The 18,949-nt window shown below is 42.6% G+C and overlaps 1 protein-coding gene and 1 long non-coding RNA gene across 5 annotated transcripts in view; one reads left to right on the top strand and one right to left on the bottom strand.

The window, feature by feature from the left end:
* PACRG (parkin coregulated) overlaps positions 1-18,949 on the top strand; it is a 978,203-nt gene that overhangs the window by 790,775 nt on the left and 168,479 nt on the right. The gene's annotated exons all lie outside the window — the stretch shown is intronic.
* The window catches only part of LOC142493163 (uncharacterized), a 40,556-nt gene continuing 21,951 nt past the window's right edge, over positions 345-18,949 (bottom strand). The window contains exon 3 of the long non-coding RNA XR_012801033.1: positions 345-720. This is a non-coding gene — a long non-coding RNA (uncharacterized LOC142493163). The remainder of the gene's footprint in view (positions 721-18,949) is intronic.

The raw sequence follows: 18,949 nt of genomic DNA, 5'->3' as shown, positions 1-18,949 counted from the left end.
AAGTGTAATAATAATTCTCATTTGGAAACATTTTTCTCATTTATATACAGATAGGACCTCCAAGTCAAATAATATCATCCACGGTATTATTCATGGTTTTTTTTTCTCATTCAGGAGGCATTTGGAGATATACTGTATTGATATTCTGGATGATTCGAGTTGCTACCAGGCCCAAGATTAAAGGAACATCTTTATCTTGTTTTTACATCGTGATGAAATACGTTAAAAACCAGAACTGCCTTAGATTTTCTTTTTAATAAGGAGGATTGCTCAGAACAACTTGAGCCAACTTGGGGTTTAAAATCTTTCATCCCAATGTTAAAAGCTGCACAGACAGAAGTTGCACCTTTAATCAGACCAGCTGGCAGCCTTACAAATGCTACAAATGGAAATCAGAATATGTCCCACTAACTCTCATTTTATTTTATTGGATTTTATTGCAACTTTAATTCTTCATTTATAAGCTGCCAACAGAAGCAGTGTGTTGTGCCCATTAACCAATGTTTTATGTCCATTTAACATTAGCAGCATGTACTGTATTAATAATAATCATCATCATAATAATCATAATAAATATAATATGACTAATAATAATACTTATCCCCCTCATCTTCAGTTTGTAATGTAAATGAAATGATGTAGTATATAATGATAGTATTGTAATTACACAGAAGTCTGGAGATGATGATCCACACAGAAACTACTGCATCTTCTACATTTCTGGAAAACAAGAATAGAAAACTTTTTCATTAATTACAGTCAAAAAGATTGTCAAATATTTGCATTAGATTTAAATTTTGTGGTATTTCACTTTCCCCTTACCCAGTCATTAAGAATTATGAGAAGAATGTACACAAAGCGCACCAGGGATTAATAATAAAATAAAATAAACAATATAATGGTTGGTCAAAAGACCATATTCTAATAGTGTACAAAAAGGTAAAAGGCGTCACAACCCCTCCCCAATGGGGTATCCGATCACTCCTTATTGCAGGTATAAGATAAACATAAATACACAGACTTAATAGTCACTAGATTAGTCAAACTGCAATAAACACCTTACAGCGGTGCGCAAAGTGGGGGGGCGCAACCACCAGGGGGACTCGAGATTACCGGCGGGGGTCGCGGGGTTTATAGAGGCCCTGCACACTTCCCGAAGGCACTTAAATGAAGTGCCGGGGGGACTGCAGGGCCGCTGTAAACCTCACTTACCGTGATTCAGCCGGCACCTGGAGACGCGTCGCCATGGCAACACGGCGTCAAATTACGCTGCAGGGTCATGTGACGTCACGTTGCTATGGCAAAGTGACGTCATGACATCCAGACGCCGTGAATCAAGGTAAGGAGGAGGAGGGAGGGGGGCGCAGAGAGAAGGACATCCGGCAGTGGGGCGCAGGGAAAAAAGTTTGCGACCCCCTGCCTTAATACATTGTTTGGTAGTAACACAGTAACTAGACGTGAATTCACACTGAGGGGAACATGTATTGACCTAGTAGAGGTCTCTGGCTAGTAGAGAAGGGACAACCGTTAACACCATTATTGAAACATTTTAAAGAAGTTCAGAATTGTGACCCTAGCTCTATTAGATTTATGGGGATCGAATGTATTCCACGCACTTTGAGATAGGGTAATAGAGATCTTTTCTTGTTGAAAAGAGAACAATATTGGATGTATACTTTTGAATCAAAGTACCCAAAAGGTTTTAATTAACTTATAGAATTGACACTGTTTCTAAGATAATTTGTGTTACCTACTTGCCCGAAAGAAAATATTTTAAACATTTCAAGCATTGATTTTTGTATTTGATTTTTAAATGGATGTGTTTTTTTAATTGTATATGTATGGTTTTGTTGATGATTAATTGTATCACTGATGTCTGTGTGGTGTCATGCTTTGTGTCATTCTTCCCATTTTTAACTGATATTTGGGGTAATAGTGTCGCTATCATTGGCCTCCAAGGTATCAAGGCTATTAGCAATGGACTGATCCTATTGGTTGCTGGAGCTTCTTAAAGCGCGTGAGCAGCCTCAGACGTGATCTCTTGATGAAGCACTCTGTTGCGAAATGCGTTGAGGTCACGAGAGGCTGCTCAACGCTCTCATCCATTGGCTGGATCAGAGAAGCCAGGGAGTTCTTATGTTGTATGTGAATATTATGAATAATATTACAAATTTAGATATTGCTAAGTAACATGAAACTCTGACAATTGTTAAAATAGTTCCATGGTTATTAAATTGCAGCCTAATTTCCAAAATTAGAAATACTGCTACTGATAAAAGTTTATTATCGTTACATTTTTTATTTAATATAAGGCAAATTCCATGGATTTGTAATAAGGATAGAGTCAAGATTTTGTTTTTTTTGGGGTCAATTTCTGTTCTATATCATACCATATTGGCCAAATTATGTGGTTTGTTTTTACCAACATGTCACATTTGTTTTTATATTTGAAGCATAAAATGAATTTTAATTAATTATACCTGGCAGGTTTTGCTAATGCAGAACCTCCATTTTGCTGATGTTCTTATTGATATATGTTATTATTATCATTTATTTATAATGTGCCAACATATTCCGTAGTGCCGTACAATAAGATTGGAGGACGAAAGGCAATAAAATGTGTAAATCCAACATGTAGTTATGCACTGGGTTACTTGTTGCTATTAACATCTGCTGTGCTGATCTGATTCATAAATCCAACAGCTAGCATAGGTATGAGAAATGTCTGATTACAAATAACATTTGTCTTCTGTGCCTCTCATGCGTTAATTGGGCTGTCTGGGCAGAACTTAAAGCTGCAGTTCAGTCAATATCCTTCATGTGTGTTTTTTTTAATAAATCAGTTCTGTAGTAAGAAAAAATACTTTTAGCATTTTCTGTTTTTAAAAAAACAACTTTGAAAGACCAATTTTCTTGTATTCTATTTGAACAAGCATTTACTAAGGCACTGCCCCTTCATGTCCTGTCACAAGCCCTGGCACACCCCTTTGTTAGCCCTGCCCTCCCTCTTGCACATGTCAGTGCAGGAGTGCTCATGAATATTCATGAGCTTCCACTGAGTGACAGAAGCAGATGAAAAACATATCCCATATCTAAAGATGTCGCCAAATGTCGCCGATCAATACATGGAGAACGAATTGACTGGCAGCTATACAGTTCTTTAGGTAATTAGAGATTGCCCACATGAAACTATTGAATTAAAAAAATAAAAATTTTTTTTTTAAAAAGACCGAACTGCAGCTTTAATTGTGTCAGGTGACTTAGGCCTATATATTTAGAGGCAGACTCTGGAAGCTGCATCTGCAGGGAGCACTCAGCCTCCCATCTTTCCAGTGGCCCATTTTTAACTGGGATACACTGTGGAGTTTAACAAGGAGTTCAACAGAAGTGGATAGCTGCACACCTACTGGCCCTGGATTTTGGAGTTGAACTGCGCTTGAAAGGAGGACATATTCACTCTAGAGCACCATCATTCATTTATAGCTGTATTGGATTTAGCACATCTTTCACTTTGTCGTCATCCTAACTTCATTTTCAGTGCCCAGCACTCACCACTGAACTTGCACTACTACTCCTGACATGCCTCCTCTACTATTTATATTTGCTCTAACCTCACTCCATATATCTCCATTTCTCCTTCCTTCTCCACTTCTCTGTTCACATGAACTCCTTGCCTACCTTTTGACTCCACTCAGCAATACACCCTGCACTAAAACACATTCCTACAAATCCTCCTCACACATTATCTTTATTTCCAGGCTTCCAAATACAACTTCTACTCCTTGTGGTGCAAACCCCTCTAACCTCATACCCATCCTCTTTGAACCTCACTCCCCTCTCCCTTTCTCCTGTGCCCTTTGGAATGCATGCTCTCTTTCTAACAAGTTCCTCTCTGTACCCAACTTATTTTTCTCTCACTCTCTGCTCCTCTTTGCTATTACTAAGACTTGGTTCACTCAGTCTGACTCTGCACTGAACACTGTCCTCTCTTATGGTGGACTATTACGCACACTCCGTGCCCTAATGGCAGGAGTGAAAGCGTGGGGCTCCTCCTCTCCTCAATCTGCCATTAATGAACCGTTCCTATTCCTCCCTCTTTCTTTTCCTTCCTTTGAGACTCACACTGTTCAGCTTTTTGCTCCTCTCCCTCTCCACATAATGGTCATCTATCGCCAACCTACCTCTACTCACCCCCTTCTGTCTTTCTCTCTGACTTTAACTCCTGACTCTCCTTCCTCTCCTCTGACTTCCTTTTCTCTTTTGCTTGAGAATTTAAACTGCCAGATTGATGATCCCTCTCTCCCTTTGCCCCCCTGCTTTTTTTCTCTAACCTTTTCTTTTAGCCTTCACCAATGGACTGCAGCTAACACCCACAAGGATGGTCACTACCTGAACCTTGTTTTCACAATAAACTGTTCTCTCTGATTTCCAAATTTCACCCTTTTCTCTTTCCTCATTCCTCTGACTATCATCTCATCTCATCTCATTTTCTCTCTCTTACTTCTCCCCTTCTCCACCTCCACCTATCCCCCATTTCTGCAGAGACCTTCCCTCTATTATTCTACCAGCTCTTAACTTTACTTTGCACTCCCTCTTCTCCCCACAACAGGCTCTGACAACCTGGTCATGAACTACAACTCTGCCCTATCCTCTTCTCTTGAGCTACATGCCCCTCTTTTTCTCTGCTGTTCTCGCCCTTGTAACCCCAGACCCTGGCTAAACTGCCACAAATGCATGCTCTATTCCTGCATTCATTCCTCTGAGCGCCTCTGGAGGAAATCTCATACTCGCACAGACTTCTTTCACTGCAAATTTATCCTATCCTGTTTCAACTCTGTCCTCTCCTAGGCTAAACAAACATACTTTTCATACTAATCAGTACTCACAAGTCTAACTACTCTGTCTCTTCACTGTATTTTACTCTCCATTTTAAGACAAAGGTAGACTTCAATTAGCATGGCATCCCTTCTACCCTCCTCATATTTTACACCTCTGACTAACTCTCCTCCTGCCTTCCTTTGCTATTTTTCCTCTGTCACAAAGGAGGGAGTGTTGCTGTTGATCTCCTCTTCCCCCTCTACCACTTGTCCTCATGACCCATTCCCTCCCATCTCCTCAAACCTCTTCCTCCTACTCTTATCCCTTCATTCACACATATTTTTAACTCCTCCCTCTACTCTGCTACCTTTCCCTGCTCCTTCAAGCATGCAATAGTTATACCCTTACTTAAAAACAGAAAGCTTAACCCTACCTGTCTCTCTAATTACTGCCATGTCATCCTCCTGCCTTTTGCCTCTAAACTCTTTGAATGACTTGTATTCTCTCACTCTCTCCATTTTCTCACCACCAATTCTCTCCTAGATCCTCTACAATCTGATTTCCGCACTGCTCATTCCACCGAAACAGCTCTCATCAAAATAACTAATGACCTCCATGCTGCCAAAGACAAAGGTCATTACACTCGACTCATATTACTCGACCTCTCTGCAGCCTTTGATACTGTGTACCACCCTCTTCTCCTTCACATTTTCCATACTCTTGGTATCCATAACAAATCTATCCTGGATTTACTATTACTTTTCCCATTGTACTTTCAGTGTCTTTTTTGTTAACACTTCCTCCTCTGTCGATCTCCCAGTGGGTGTACCCCAGGGGTCTGTCATGGGACCACTTTTCTTTTCTCTACACACACTCTCTTGGTGACCTTAGCACATCTCTTGGGTTCAAATATCACCTGATGACACACAAATTTACCTTTTAACCCCTGACCTTACACCTGATGTACAGACCAAAGTCTCTGAATGTCTCTCCGCTATACAATCCTGGATGGCCCTCTGCCGACTCAGACTTAACATCTCAAAGATGGAGCTCCTCATACTTCCTCCCAAGCCTGGCCCTACTGCCCCCTCCTACATTACTGTTGGCAGTATTATCATACACTCAGTATCACAAGCACGCTTCCTTGGTGTCACATTTGACTCCTCCCTCACATTCTCCCCTCAGATTCACAATGAGCTAAATCCTGTCATGCTTTCCTGCGTAATATTGCAAAGATATGCCCTTTCCTCTGTTGATATACTGCTAAATCTCTAACGCAGGCCCTCATTCTCTTCCGTTTCGACTAACCTTGTAACCTTCTACTGTATGGTCTTCGTGTCTCCCCTACAATCTATGCTAAACGCTGCTTCTAGAATCACTTTACTCTCTCCTACAGATGCAGCGGCCGTTATTCAAACAAATCTCGAAATGGATTTCGAGATCTCCCCGTGATCTGCACATGTTTTGCCGGGGCAGACTATAATGGCCCATCGGATTAACACAGCAGGGGTCCCTGCTATGTGAGTCCTACTGGGGCCTGCCTTTCTGTAATAGACGTGCAGTAAGAGATAGGCTGAATCAGTCACTCTACTGCGCACCTCTCACAGGCGATCGCAAGCGTTTTATTTCATTTTAAGCATTACAGTAATGTAGCAGAGGGTCTCCGGAGCTGACCCGCATTGGTTTCAGGTCGGGGGACCTCCTGCTTCCCGAGATACAGGCCCCGGTATGGGGTACCGGTGTCTCCTATGCATGTTAATGTCTCGCGTCACGTGATCGGGACATTTCAATGCATAGGAGTTATAGGCACGATAATCCAGGAATGGGGAGGGGGAGAAGGGAGGGGTAAGGGATGCTCCCGCATCAGCAGGTATAAGGTAAGTTTGTAATAGTGTGTCAAGCAAAATACCGGTGCAAAAGAGGAAAAGGTATAACTAAAGCAAAAAAGAGAGAGAAAGGTCCTCCTTGAATGCACTCGGATAAGCCAGTGATTGATAGTAATGAGTGTATTTAAAAACCTTTTAATCACAAGAGAAGGTTAAAAAATGGTTGTATAGAGGGGCATGGTATATATAATCCAAGGCCAGCCCCTAATAGGCAAACCAACAGAATCGTCCTCACTCGTGAGGAGATATAGGTATAACAACACCTTAATGTGGAACTGTGTCGCTCAGATAATCCCCTTTACTATAATACCAGATTAGAAGGCCCATATACCATATGGAGATCCTTTTGTCAATAATTCAATGAACCTAAAATGGTGTAGGTCATTGAAGCTAAGTCTGGAAGGGTAATTATCTTACACCAAATGGACAGATGGTATATATCTGGGTGATGTCCCTAGTCCACTTAAGCGGTGTGTACAACAAATAAACGAAACATGGTGAAAACAATAACAACGCAACAAAGATGATCATCATAGAATGAATACTCAACCACCATGTACATGTAGTAGTGAGATGCGTAGCTGAATAGTGTGTGAGCTCTGCAGAGGGCAAGCACAAAGTGTGCTAACGGAGACGCCCTGAGGCACGGTTCAAGGACCGTATCCAGTTATAGCCTCTATATACTAATTGATGTTTAGTGCAGAGATCAAAATCACAAATAGCCTCTCTGGAGTCCGGTATTTAACACTAATCAGGCCCAATAGTTATAAGTGGCTGATAGGTACACGGGGTAAGGAACAACCTGACTCATAAATCATATTGAGTCTCCCTCTGAGCAGGTAAATATAATATATACACAGCTAGGGCTGATAATGGTCAGTGAACAGTACCCCTGGTTACACCCCCCTCTCTATTGTGCATATATTATGCTGGTAACCTGAATGGTAGCTATGGTAGAATGGAGACATAGCAAACATAACAATGCACAATGAAATACCAGGACAAAAAAGTATCTTTAGTCCTAATAAAGGTGCTACTTAGCTCCTGGGTGCATTCAGAAGCCGTTGCACCATCGTTGGTGGAAGGGAACGGCAGCAGGATACCAGGGGAGGGGTGTTCCGGTCTCGAGGCGGCAGCTACAGCCGCAGAGGCGCCATCTTGGGTGCGGTGATGTCACCACGCTCGTAGTCACCTGACGCATGTTTCGCGCGGGATCGCGCTTTCTCAAAGACCTTTGCGTTCTCCTTAAGAGTGGTGCATACGTATGGAGCTCTTAGCAGTGGCCATGAATGTAACGCTCCATTCTTCCTCCTCTAGGTTTTTTCCTAAGTCTGTTTCCCATTGAGAACGGAATGAGGGTATTCGCTGATTTTGTACCCCAGAACTGATCACTTCCTTGTAAAGCTGTGATGTGAGTCCCTTCATGTCGATCTCCGCTAGACAGAGCTTTTCGAAAGATGTCAATAAGGGGTATGGGGCGAATTTGTTATAGAATGCCCTGATCTGGAGGAACCTAAAAAATTCGGAGTGGGGGATCTCTTGTTCTAGCCTGATATGGTCAAACATTTTGATTTTTCTATCGTGGCCCTCCAGATCTTTAATCCGAATGTAACCCTTCTGTCTCCAGATTGAAATATTACCGACCGATATACCTGGGGCGAAATCAGGATTGTTCCATATGGGTGTCATCATAGTATGTTTTGTCGTGAGGGAATGTTTGATTTTCGTAGCCTCCCAGATTGATAATGAGTTAGTCATTGAGGAGAGTGGCATAGTAGCGGACTTTCACGCTGTTTTAGGTAACCAAATTAAGCTGCTTATTTCAAGAGGCGCACATGCAGCCCTTTCTATTTCCACCCACCTCTTCAATTTCGGGTTAGATTGCCATTGTATAATTTGGCTTAATTGTGCCGCTTTATAATATGATACCAGGCAGGGTACTGCTAAGCCGCCAGCCAACACAGGCCTTTTCATGTTTATTTTACTTACTCTCGGTTTTTTACCTCCACATATAAACTTGGAGATTTCCGATTGAAGTGAGAGTAGGTCCTTCAATCTGAGTGGCACTGGAAGAGTCTGGAAGAGATATAATATACGGGGGAGTAAGTTCATTTTGACACTATGAATGCGTCCTATCCAGGATATCCTTTTGGATGTCCACTTCTGTAGATCAGATTTTAGGGTCCGAATCAGGTTGGGGTAATTTGCATTGTATACGTCTTTGACAGTTTTGGTGATGTGGACACCCAGGTATTTTATATGTTTTTGTTGCCAGTTAAATTTGAAATTCAGTTTTAATAATTTCTCTGTGTTTCTGGGGAGATTGATATTGAGAGCCTCTGACTTGGATTGATTAATTTTGAAACCGGAGATCTTAGAGAAACGACCAAGTAGATCGAATAGATTTGGTAGGGAAGTAAAGGGTTTTGTGATAATCAAGAGGATGTCATCTGCGTAATGGGCCGCCTTATGGGTTTGGGAATATGCGTTTAACCCAGAGATGTCAGGGTTTCCTCTGATTTGTGCCGCCAGTGGTTCAATGCAAAGGGCAAAGAGAAGAGGGGATAATGGGCAACCCTGTCTCGTGCCACTCTTTATTTGAAATGGCAGAGAGGGGTAGCCTTGATGGACGACCCTGGCTGTAGGGTTAGAGTACAGCGATAGAATCACCTCGCTCACCCGATCTCCAAAGCCGAATGCCGCAAGCGTCTCTTTCAAGTATGGCCAGTCTATCCTATCAAATGCCTTTTCTGCATCCAGACTTAACAGCATACTTTGAGTAGTCTTAATATTTGCCAAATCTAACAGATCAATAAATCGTCGTGTATTATCCGCTGCTTGCCGACCCTTGATAAATCCGACTTGATCTGGGTGTATAAGTCTGAGTAGGATGAGACTAAGTCTATTGGCCAGTAATTTAGCATACAATTTGATATCAGTTTTAATTAGTGATATAGGCCGGTAACTTTTGCAGTCCAGCTGGTCTTTCCCAGTTTTATGTATTAGTGATATCGACGCCTGTAACATCTCCTTGGGGATGGGGGCTCCCGCTAAAATTGCGTTAAACATGTGGAGCAACCTTGGGGCAAGTAGCTTTATAAATTTCTTATAATATAGCCCTGAAAAGCCATCTGGCCCAGGGGCTTTTGATGGTTTCAATTCTTTAATGGCCTGTGTCAGTTCCTCTATAGTGAAATCAGCATTGAGGGCTTCTCTATCTGTTTCCGTCAATCTCTCCGGGTTTGAGCAGGCTAAGAAATCTCTTAGGGCACAGCTCATTTTAGTGTTATGTGCCACTTTCTCACCGTTATATAGTGTCTCATAGAAGGAGCCGAATTCATCTACTATCTTCTGCGGGTTAGACGTAGGGGTACCAGATTTTAAGCGTATACTGTAGCTTGGATGTTATATTTAAATTGCCTATCTTTTAGCATGCGGGCCAGCATTGTATCCGGCCTGTTCGCTTTCTCGTAAAATTTCCTCTTTGACCAACTCAGTGAGTTATCAGCCCTGGAGGCTAGTAGCATATTAAGTTCAATTTTGGCAACTTTTACCTCTTGTAAGGTTTTGAGATCTAAATTCTTTTTATGTTTAGAGGAGAGAGTTTGTAATTTGTTTTGGAGAGTGATAATTTTTGTCTCTCTTTCTCGTTTTCGTCTGGCTGTGATATTTATTAGCGTGCCGCGCAACGTTGCTTTGTGGGCTTCCCATAGGACCAGCTGTGAGTTGACAGAGCCCGTATTGATATTGAAGAATTGGTCTATCTCGTTACCAATAACATCACAGATCTCGGGTATTTTTCAAATTGATTCATTCAGTTTCCAGTTCGTCCCAGGTCTATCAGTACGAATATTGTTGCACCTTAGCTCTATTGGTGCGTGGTCCGACCATGAAATATCATGGATCCCAGCTCAGGTGACCTTAGGAACCAGTTGACAGGACACAAAAAAGTAATCAATTCTGCTATATGTGCCGTGAGGGTGGGAAAAAAATGTGTAATCCCTGTCTGCTGGATGTAATTCCCTCCAGATATCTGTTAGCTGGTTGGTTTTGAGGCCCCAGCGCACAGATATGCCCGCTCCTTTGTTGTATAAACCTGCACCCCCTGATCTATCCAGGTGTGGTTGCATGACCATGTTAAAATCGCCTGCTAATATAACGCAGCCTTGGGCTGCGGAGTTCAGTGTTCTGAAGAACTTATGGAAGAATATAGTGTTTTTTTCCCCAGGGGCGTATACGCATGCCAACGTGATCTTCTGTCCCCTAGTTACCCCTACTACAATAATGTATCTGCCATCACTGTCGCATTTAGTTAACTGCACTTCAAATGGTATGCTATTTCGGACTAATTTGGCTACTCCGCGGTTTTTAACCGCTGCTGCGGACAAGAAAACCTGAGTAAAATCTTTATCGAGATGCTTGGGGGTGTTGGTTTTACTGAAGTGTGTCTCCTGTAAGAGAAGGATATCGGCGTGCTTCCTCTTGTAGTCTGAGAAAGCCAACTTTCGTTTGGTTGGGTTGTTAAAGCACGTTGTGGGATATAAGTGTCAACGCCATTTATTGATGTGTGTGTAGAACAGTGTTTGGATAGTGATGGACTCACCCACTTCTCTGTCTTCTGGATACGTCTGGTCCATCGCCCCGAGATGCACCCTTTCAACCTGTTTCATATTCTGCCTGGAAGGCTGTTGCTCCTCTGAAGGGGGGAGGGAGGGGGAGGAGAGGAGGGGCGGGGAAGGGAGGGAAGTTGGAGGGGGGGATAGGTGGGGGAGGGTGGAGAGGAGAGGGCCACACCCAGGTAAAGACACAAGGGATAAAACAAAAAACGGGGAACAAAACAACCATCAACAGTAAAGTGACAACAAATAATAGAAAAACAAGAGTCCATCCTGGGAGCCCCCAGGGAAGTCTCTTGTGGCTATGGGGTTGGTCTCTTTGCCCAGTCTTATAGAGGGATCTCCCCTTCATGCTGGGACCCGACCCCCCTGCGACTTGTTTGCGATCCCTTCTCCTCCGGGACCGTATCTGGAAACGCATGCACGCCGTCACGGGGACCCCCGCCGGCGTGCTTCCATTAAACAGATAATATAATCAAATCAACAGAACGGCTCAACGTTAGTAACTGTAACTTAACCTGCATATTATGAACTTAATGGGAGACAACCTTTAGCCGTCCTCCTTATACCACATATTGAACTATGAACCCGATCACTGATCTCTGTCAAATTAACCCCTCTGTAGGAGCCAACTACCAAACCTCTGGTCTTATATGCTCCCGGTCATATCTTCCCTCTTTGTCTGGGTGACCCTGTTAAGCATTATTATGTACAGTATTAACCATCTCTCTATATGACCCCTATAACTACCGTGGTTTGTAAGGAAGACAGTATAACGTCTAATGTTTGTGAGGAGGGCTACACTATCTATCAAAGTATCGTGGAGCACAGTCGTGTATCTACAGTGTTTATATGTAGCTCTAGTGCTTTAGTGTGGAGCTTGAGTATGTCTCCAATCTATATCTCGTTTACAACGGTGAGTCTATGTAATTGAGGGGGTTATTTGCCTGTAGGGGTTACTCTGTGGACTGTGCTGATCGTATGTAAGCTATGAGCGCCCTATCGCATATCTTCACACTTTACAATTTATTTATTTATTTTTTACTTTAATATCCCCCTCCCCTCTGGTGCGGGTGCGATTATGAAAGCCCGTCATCTTAGGGGGCTGTTGTTATCGGTGACTATGGTGCACAGTCCTCCTTCCGGATGTCCTGGTTCTCAGCACTACTGTGCCCCGACGAGAACTGCCGCACCTCGCGTCTGCTCCCAGAGCCTTATCATCTTCACTATTTCGGGGCCATCTTGGTTGCGTCATCCACTGGCGCCGCCACCTCGAAATCCAACTGCGCAGGCATCTGAATCCAATTCCCGCGATGAGACGGCACAGGTCGGTGACGTCATCTGGCAAGCCCGCGAAGCTCAGTGCTGTTCCCGCGTGCCTCGAGGAAGGAGCAAGGCAAGATGGCTGCGGTTCCAAAAACGTGAGTAGATCTCTCTATATTGCAGGGCTCTGCAACCGACTCTTGGTGGCTGGCGGGGGCTGTGTAAGAAGTCCAGAACAGTCAAAAAGTTTATGGGGGCTTTATTGGGTTTTGACATTGTTGGGTCTCCCAGTGGGTGTGAACAGAGGAGGGTATCTTATGTGGGGCCCAGCGTCTCTGCCGCGGGTCTTGTCTCCGGTCTGCAGCTCTCTCCCTTATTTCATGGTGGCACGGGGGCGCCATCTTTGACCGCCGCCTGGTGAGATGGACTCTGCGCAGATCCTAGGACCCGCCGCAAGAATCCCTCTGCATCCTCCACGTTTTTGAGGGTGTGTGCCACTCCGTTTTTGAAGACCATTAGGGCACACGGAAATAGCCATCGGTACCGCACCTCTTTGTCATGTAGTGTCTTGGTAACGACGGCCAATGCTCTCCTTTTTGCGAGAGTGACAGGGGACAAATCTTGGTACACTTGAAACTTTATGTGGTCAAATTCCACCACCTTCAGTTCCCTTGCGACCCGACACGTTTCTTCTTTGGTGTGGTAGCAATGGAATCTGAGTACCACATCTCTAGGGGGGTCTTCCTGCTGAGGTCTTCCCCACAGTGCACAGTGGCATCTGTCCAGCACGAGGTCCCTGTCAGCCATGTCCGGGAATATGTTTTCCAGCCACCTCGAGGTGAATTCCTCAGGGTCTGTTATTGACTCTGGCACCCCTCTCAGCCGTATGTTGCATCGCCGATCTCTGTTCTCTGCATCCTCTAACTTGTCCTCTAGAGATCTAAGCTGAACTTTGAGGGTGTCCATTTGAGAATGCGTTTGGGCTAGGGATATGGCAGTGTCCTCTTCTCTGGATTCCAGGGCGTTCGTGCGCTCCCCTAGCGCATCTACATCTTTCCTTAGCGTCCATAATTCGGACTTAAAGAATCTTTTCATATCGCTGCAGAACTCCTTCATGTCCTTGCGATGCATTATATCCATATCTTCTGGTTCTTCAGGTGGGATATCTATCTCTGGGTCTGCAGCCGATGGTTGTGTAGGAGATGCAGGTATTTTGGCCCTATAGGCTTAACCCTATAGGTTTTCTGGGTATGCACCTTTACCCTGGCTGTGCTCAAAGCTGTGACCATGCAGCAATCTTAAGCCTATAGGGAACCATGTTAAAAATGGTTTTTGAAGCAAAAAGTGGCACTGTGTGCTCATTTGCATATCATTTCCCAGAATCCCTTGCTGCAGTGGAAGTGCTTTGTGCTGGGTGATAATGGGAAAAGGTGGGGTTGCAGACCTGCCTAAGACATGCAGATGAGCATACAGTTGTATTTACATTTGCATATTTGCTTTGCTGTGGAGGGTTTTTGTCACTTTTTTTACTCACCATAACTTAACTAGCGTGTGCGTGTGCGTGTGCGTGTGCGCGCATTTTGGGGGGGGGCAGGTTGTATATATTTGGGGGTGGGGAATTTTTTAAAAAGTATTTGGGGGTGGAAAGTTTTTTGCATTGGGGGTGTGAAGTTTTTTGGTATATATCTTGTGGGGGGAATTGTGTGGGGGGGGCAGAATGAGTGAGCGTAGGGTAATTGACGGAGAGAGGGGTGAGTGAGGAAAAAAGGGAGTAAGAGTGAGAAGCAGGGGAGAGAAATACATGCGAGGCGGTAGAGTGAGATGGGGTGAAACGGAAGGGAGAGAAATACATGGGAAGGGGGGATAGAGAGGGGGCTCGTGAGGTTTGAAATGGGGGGGGGGGGGGTGTCAGGCAATACCGCCAACACGGGGGGGCCCTGCTTAAAATGTTTGTCCCAGGCCCCACGATTTCTGTTGGCGGCCCTGCATAGGGTACACAGGGATGAGAAGGTTTTTTAAAACAGAGCAGCTGTAACATCTGGAACAATCTACTGGAGACTCTCACAGCCACTGCCAGTCTAAGTTCTTTCAAAACTAAAGCTGTCTCACATTTTAATCTGGTCTGTAACTGCTACATACGCCTATAATATATATTATCTCTAACTGTGCATGCAATGTCTTGTATATAATGTATACCATGTTCACTTATGTAACTATGTATTGTAACCATGTATTATTTGTCATCTTAACTCTATGCCCAGGACATACTTGAAAACAAGAGATAACTCTCAATGTATTACTTCCTGGTAAAACATTTTATAAATAAAAAATAAATAAATATCAGCAAATGTCAGCAAAGGGCTGACACCCTTTGGCTGCCACTAAAGGCTACTACTTTTGGGGAGACACAGATGTAGGCTGAAGGGGTTCTGAAATATATAGTTATAGTTATATTCTGAAACATATATATTTCACAAAATGTAGTGCTTCTATAATAAGACTTTTTTATATTCCTGTTCTGTTTCACATAGGCATGTAATCTGTAAAATATATGAAATTGATTAACTTAGTTGCAATAGTTCCTTTACCAGACTGTACATCCTGTCAAAGTTACAAATTCATCTCCTGCTTCACAACTAGTTCTGTGGGCAAAATACCAACACATCACTGTCCCTATTTATTCACCTTTGATTGTTCCCAGCACCATTTTCGGAGAATTTTAAAGAAACCTTGTCCATGTGATAGAAGGTGTATTTCCTTATACTTAATTCTTATGTAGGTAGAACATAACAAAAAATACAAAGCAGAGGTAACAGGGAAGAGCTTAGAAGCTGCAAAACATAGAAAGAGCAACTATCATAATTAGGAAAAAGAGCCCAGAGTACTAAATGTTCCTTTGGAATAATTAGTCGGCTAGTTGTAATGCAGGTAAGTGAGGCCCTGTGGACCTGAGTTTGGTATATTATTGAACTGAATGATGGATGTCTTAAGAAGGAAAATGTGACATATAAATTATATATTCTGAGGGGCTTTATGACCCAATAATGAATTCTGTATTTTCAAATATTTGAAGTAAACTTTGTATTCATAATTTTTTTTATATCTATCAGTTGACTGACTGTGGCCCATATTTACTAAGCATAGCTATTCCATCAGACACCTTCTGATGCAGTGAATGACTGTAAGTGTCTTCTGGTGTAAGAAGATGGATTAGAACCGCTTAGTAAATATGGCGCTAAAAGTAAGCATACAGTGGTAGCAAGACTTACTGTCTCCGGAGTATGGCTGAAAATGCTTGAATTCTCGGCTCTGGAGATATTGCTGCCACAGTCACACTGTGGGCATTCCATGCTTCCGAATGAAACCCCCTGTACCAATAATCCACCGGCACTGAGCAGTAGCGGTTCTGTGGTTTGCCCTAGTGCTGAAAACAGTCAAGTTTGCTACATCTGTACGTGAGCTGCTTTGTTAAGACTTGACCTCTTTAAACATAACCCTTTGTACTGTATACCATTAAAGCCATCATCTGTTACAAAACTACAGTGGCGAATAACTTTATTCTAACTCGGCTAGCTCCGCGAATTTCAGATTATCCCGGTGATGTGCGGTTTTCTGTCGTTTTCTCCCGGGGTGTATTGCGTTATTTTCGCGGCTGTGATTTAAGCATTTTATTCCCGCTGGCTGCAATACTGCAATGCCGTGTAAAAACGCATGGGGGCGTTTGCAAGCTGTTGTCTTTGAAGCCGAGAAATTCATGAATTGTAATGCGGTATATACTGTATATATACAGTATATACTGTATAACAACAACCCCTATAACCCCTAACATACAGTACTGTACACATACAGTACTATATATGCACATCAATGATACTATAGGCCGCCCCCTGGCGAGATGTGTTTGCAGCAGAGAGAGATCCTCTGCTCTCTCTGCGCAAACATCGGCACATTAAAAATGATTTAAAATACATTTTTATTCATAGTGTAGATGTGCAGGGGGTCTCCGGAGCTGAACCGCATTGGTTTCATTTCCGGGGACCCCCTGCTTCCCGAGATACAGCCCCCTTTATGAGGTGCCGATATCCCTCTGCATTTAAAGGTCCCGATCACGTGACCGCGGCATGTAAACCAAGCAGAGGGATACCGGCACCCCCTAAAAGGGTCTGTATCCCAGGAAGCAGGGGGTCCTCGGACCTAAAACCACAGCGGTTCAGCTCCGGAGACCCTCTGCACATCTACAGTATGAATAAAACACATATAAAAATAAACACTCATTCCTTACCTTTGCGGCTATGTGCTATGGTAACGAAGCAGCATGACTGTATTTTTAATAATATTGTACAGTGAGCATGGGGTTCCCTGAGCCAGAAATCAAAACTCAGGGGACTCCCTGCTCCTGCACAATATTATTAAAAATACAGAAATGCTGCTTCATTACCATAGCTGATTGCCACTAAGGCAATGAAGGGGTTAACCCACTGTGCCCGCTTTATTGTGGGTAGCGGGGGTGGGTGAAGGGGGTATTTGGCCCTTGGTGTGAGTTTAGGACTTGCGGGGGGGTTGCGGGTGCACTTAACCCCTTCACGGCCGTAGCAGTTAATACCGCTACGGTCACGAAGGGGTTAACTCCTACCGCTACCCCCCCGCAAGCCCTAAACAACCATCGTTGGGGCTATTACCCCCTTCACCCACCCCCGCTACCCACAATAAAAAAAATTCACACACAGCAGCCGCCCAAAAAATAAATAAATAAATCTAAATAAATAAATAAATACATGAATATAAATAAATACATTTAAAATACATTTTTATTCATAGTGTAGATGTGCAGGGGGACCGCGGCATGTAAACCAAGCAGAGGGATACCGGCACCCCCAAAAGGGGCCTGTATCTCTGGAAGCAGGGGGCCCCCGGACCTAAAACCTAAGCGGTTCAGCTCCGGAGACCCCCTGCACATCTACACTATGAATAAAAATGTACTTTAAATGTATTTATTTCTATTCATGTATTTATTTATTTATTTAGATTTATTTATTAATTGGGCTGCTGCTGTGTGTGAATTTTTTTTATTGTGGGTAGCGGGGGTGGGTGAAGGGGGTATTAGCCCCAACGGTGGTTGTTTAGGGCTTGCGGGGGGTAGCGGGTGCACTTAACCCCTTCACGACCGTAGCGGTATTAACTGCTACGATCGTGAAGGGGTTAAGTGCACCCGCAACCCCCCCGCAAGTCCTAAACTCACACCAAGGGACAAATACCCCCTTCACCCACCCCCGCTAACCACAATAAAAAAAAATCACGCACAACAGCCCCACAATTAATAAATAAATCTAAATAAATAAATAAATACATGAATATAAATAAATATATATATATAACAACAATCCATATACATATATATATATTCCAAACTCTACACAATCTAGCTGCAGCTGAGTATTACCCTCCTTACTGTTTGGGCATTACCTGTCCTTGCAGTGCTGCGCTTTGTGGTGTTTTCAATATGTATGACTCTGTTTGCTAATATGTCTTTATTAGTCATATTTTTCTTTATTTGCTGCATCAGTTCTCATTGATTTCATTTTGGGGAAATGCTGTTCAGGGTATAACTATTATTATTGTTATATTATTTTTCCCTAGTTGCTTTATCTCTTTTTTTTTCCCCCTCTGTTTTTGGTATACATATTAATTTTTCCTGGCTATATACTGGGTCATTGACTATACAGTATACTTTTTCCAACGCAATGATTTATCATTCTTTCATGCATATGTCAGTGGGAATATATTTTGTATTGCCTATTATGTTAGACTAAACTACTTTGTTGTCATTATTTAAACTTTATTTAGACACATTTTAGTTTTTCTTCTTTTTGTAATACTGATAGTATTTGATTAGTAGTCCTCTCTTTATATTTTTGATACATATATATTTTCATAGGCTGTCTTTAGTATTTTTATGTTTCTAAGTTAGTGTGTCTTGTTGTTAAATCAATAAAATCTTGTTCATTTTTTCTGAATTGGCGGAGCATCTGTTTCTTTTTAACAATCTTTATCTTATAGATTAGTTTAGGTGTAATTTAGAGTGCTACTAAGGGGATTGTCTTTGTTCTTTTCATCTGTGTGTCTTATATATATATATATATATATATATATATATATATATATATATATATATATATATATATATATATATATATATATATATATATATACAGTATATACACACACATGATGAACCAATATACAAATAAATGTAGAAGGGTTATCAAAATCATACTGTACTACAAATAACACTTCTCCATACAGACACACTACATTACAATGAATTTCCTTTAATAAACCTAACTGATCTTACAATCTAAATCATCA

This window comes from Ascaphus truei, chromosome 4 (assembly GCF_040206685.1).
Source record: "Ascaphus truei isolate aAscTru1 chromosome 4, aAscTru1.hap1, whole genome shotgun sequence".
Lineage (NCBI taxonomy): Eukaryota > Metazoa > Chordata > Amphibia > Anura > Ascaphidae > Ascaphus > Ascaphus truei.
The sequence above is the reverse complement of the archived record's forward strand: the minus strand, read 5'-3'. Positions and strand labels throughout refer to the sequence as shown.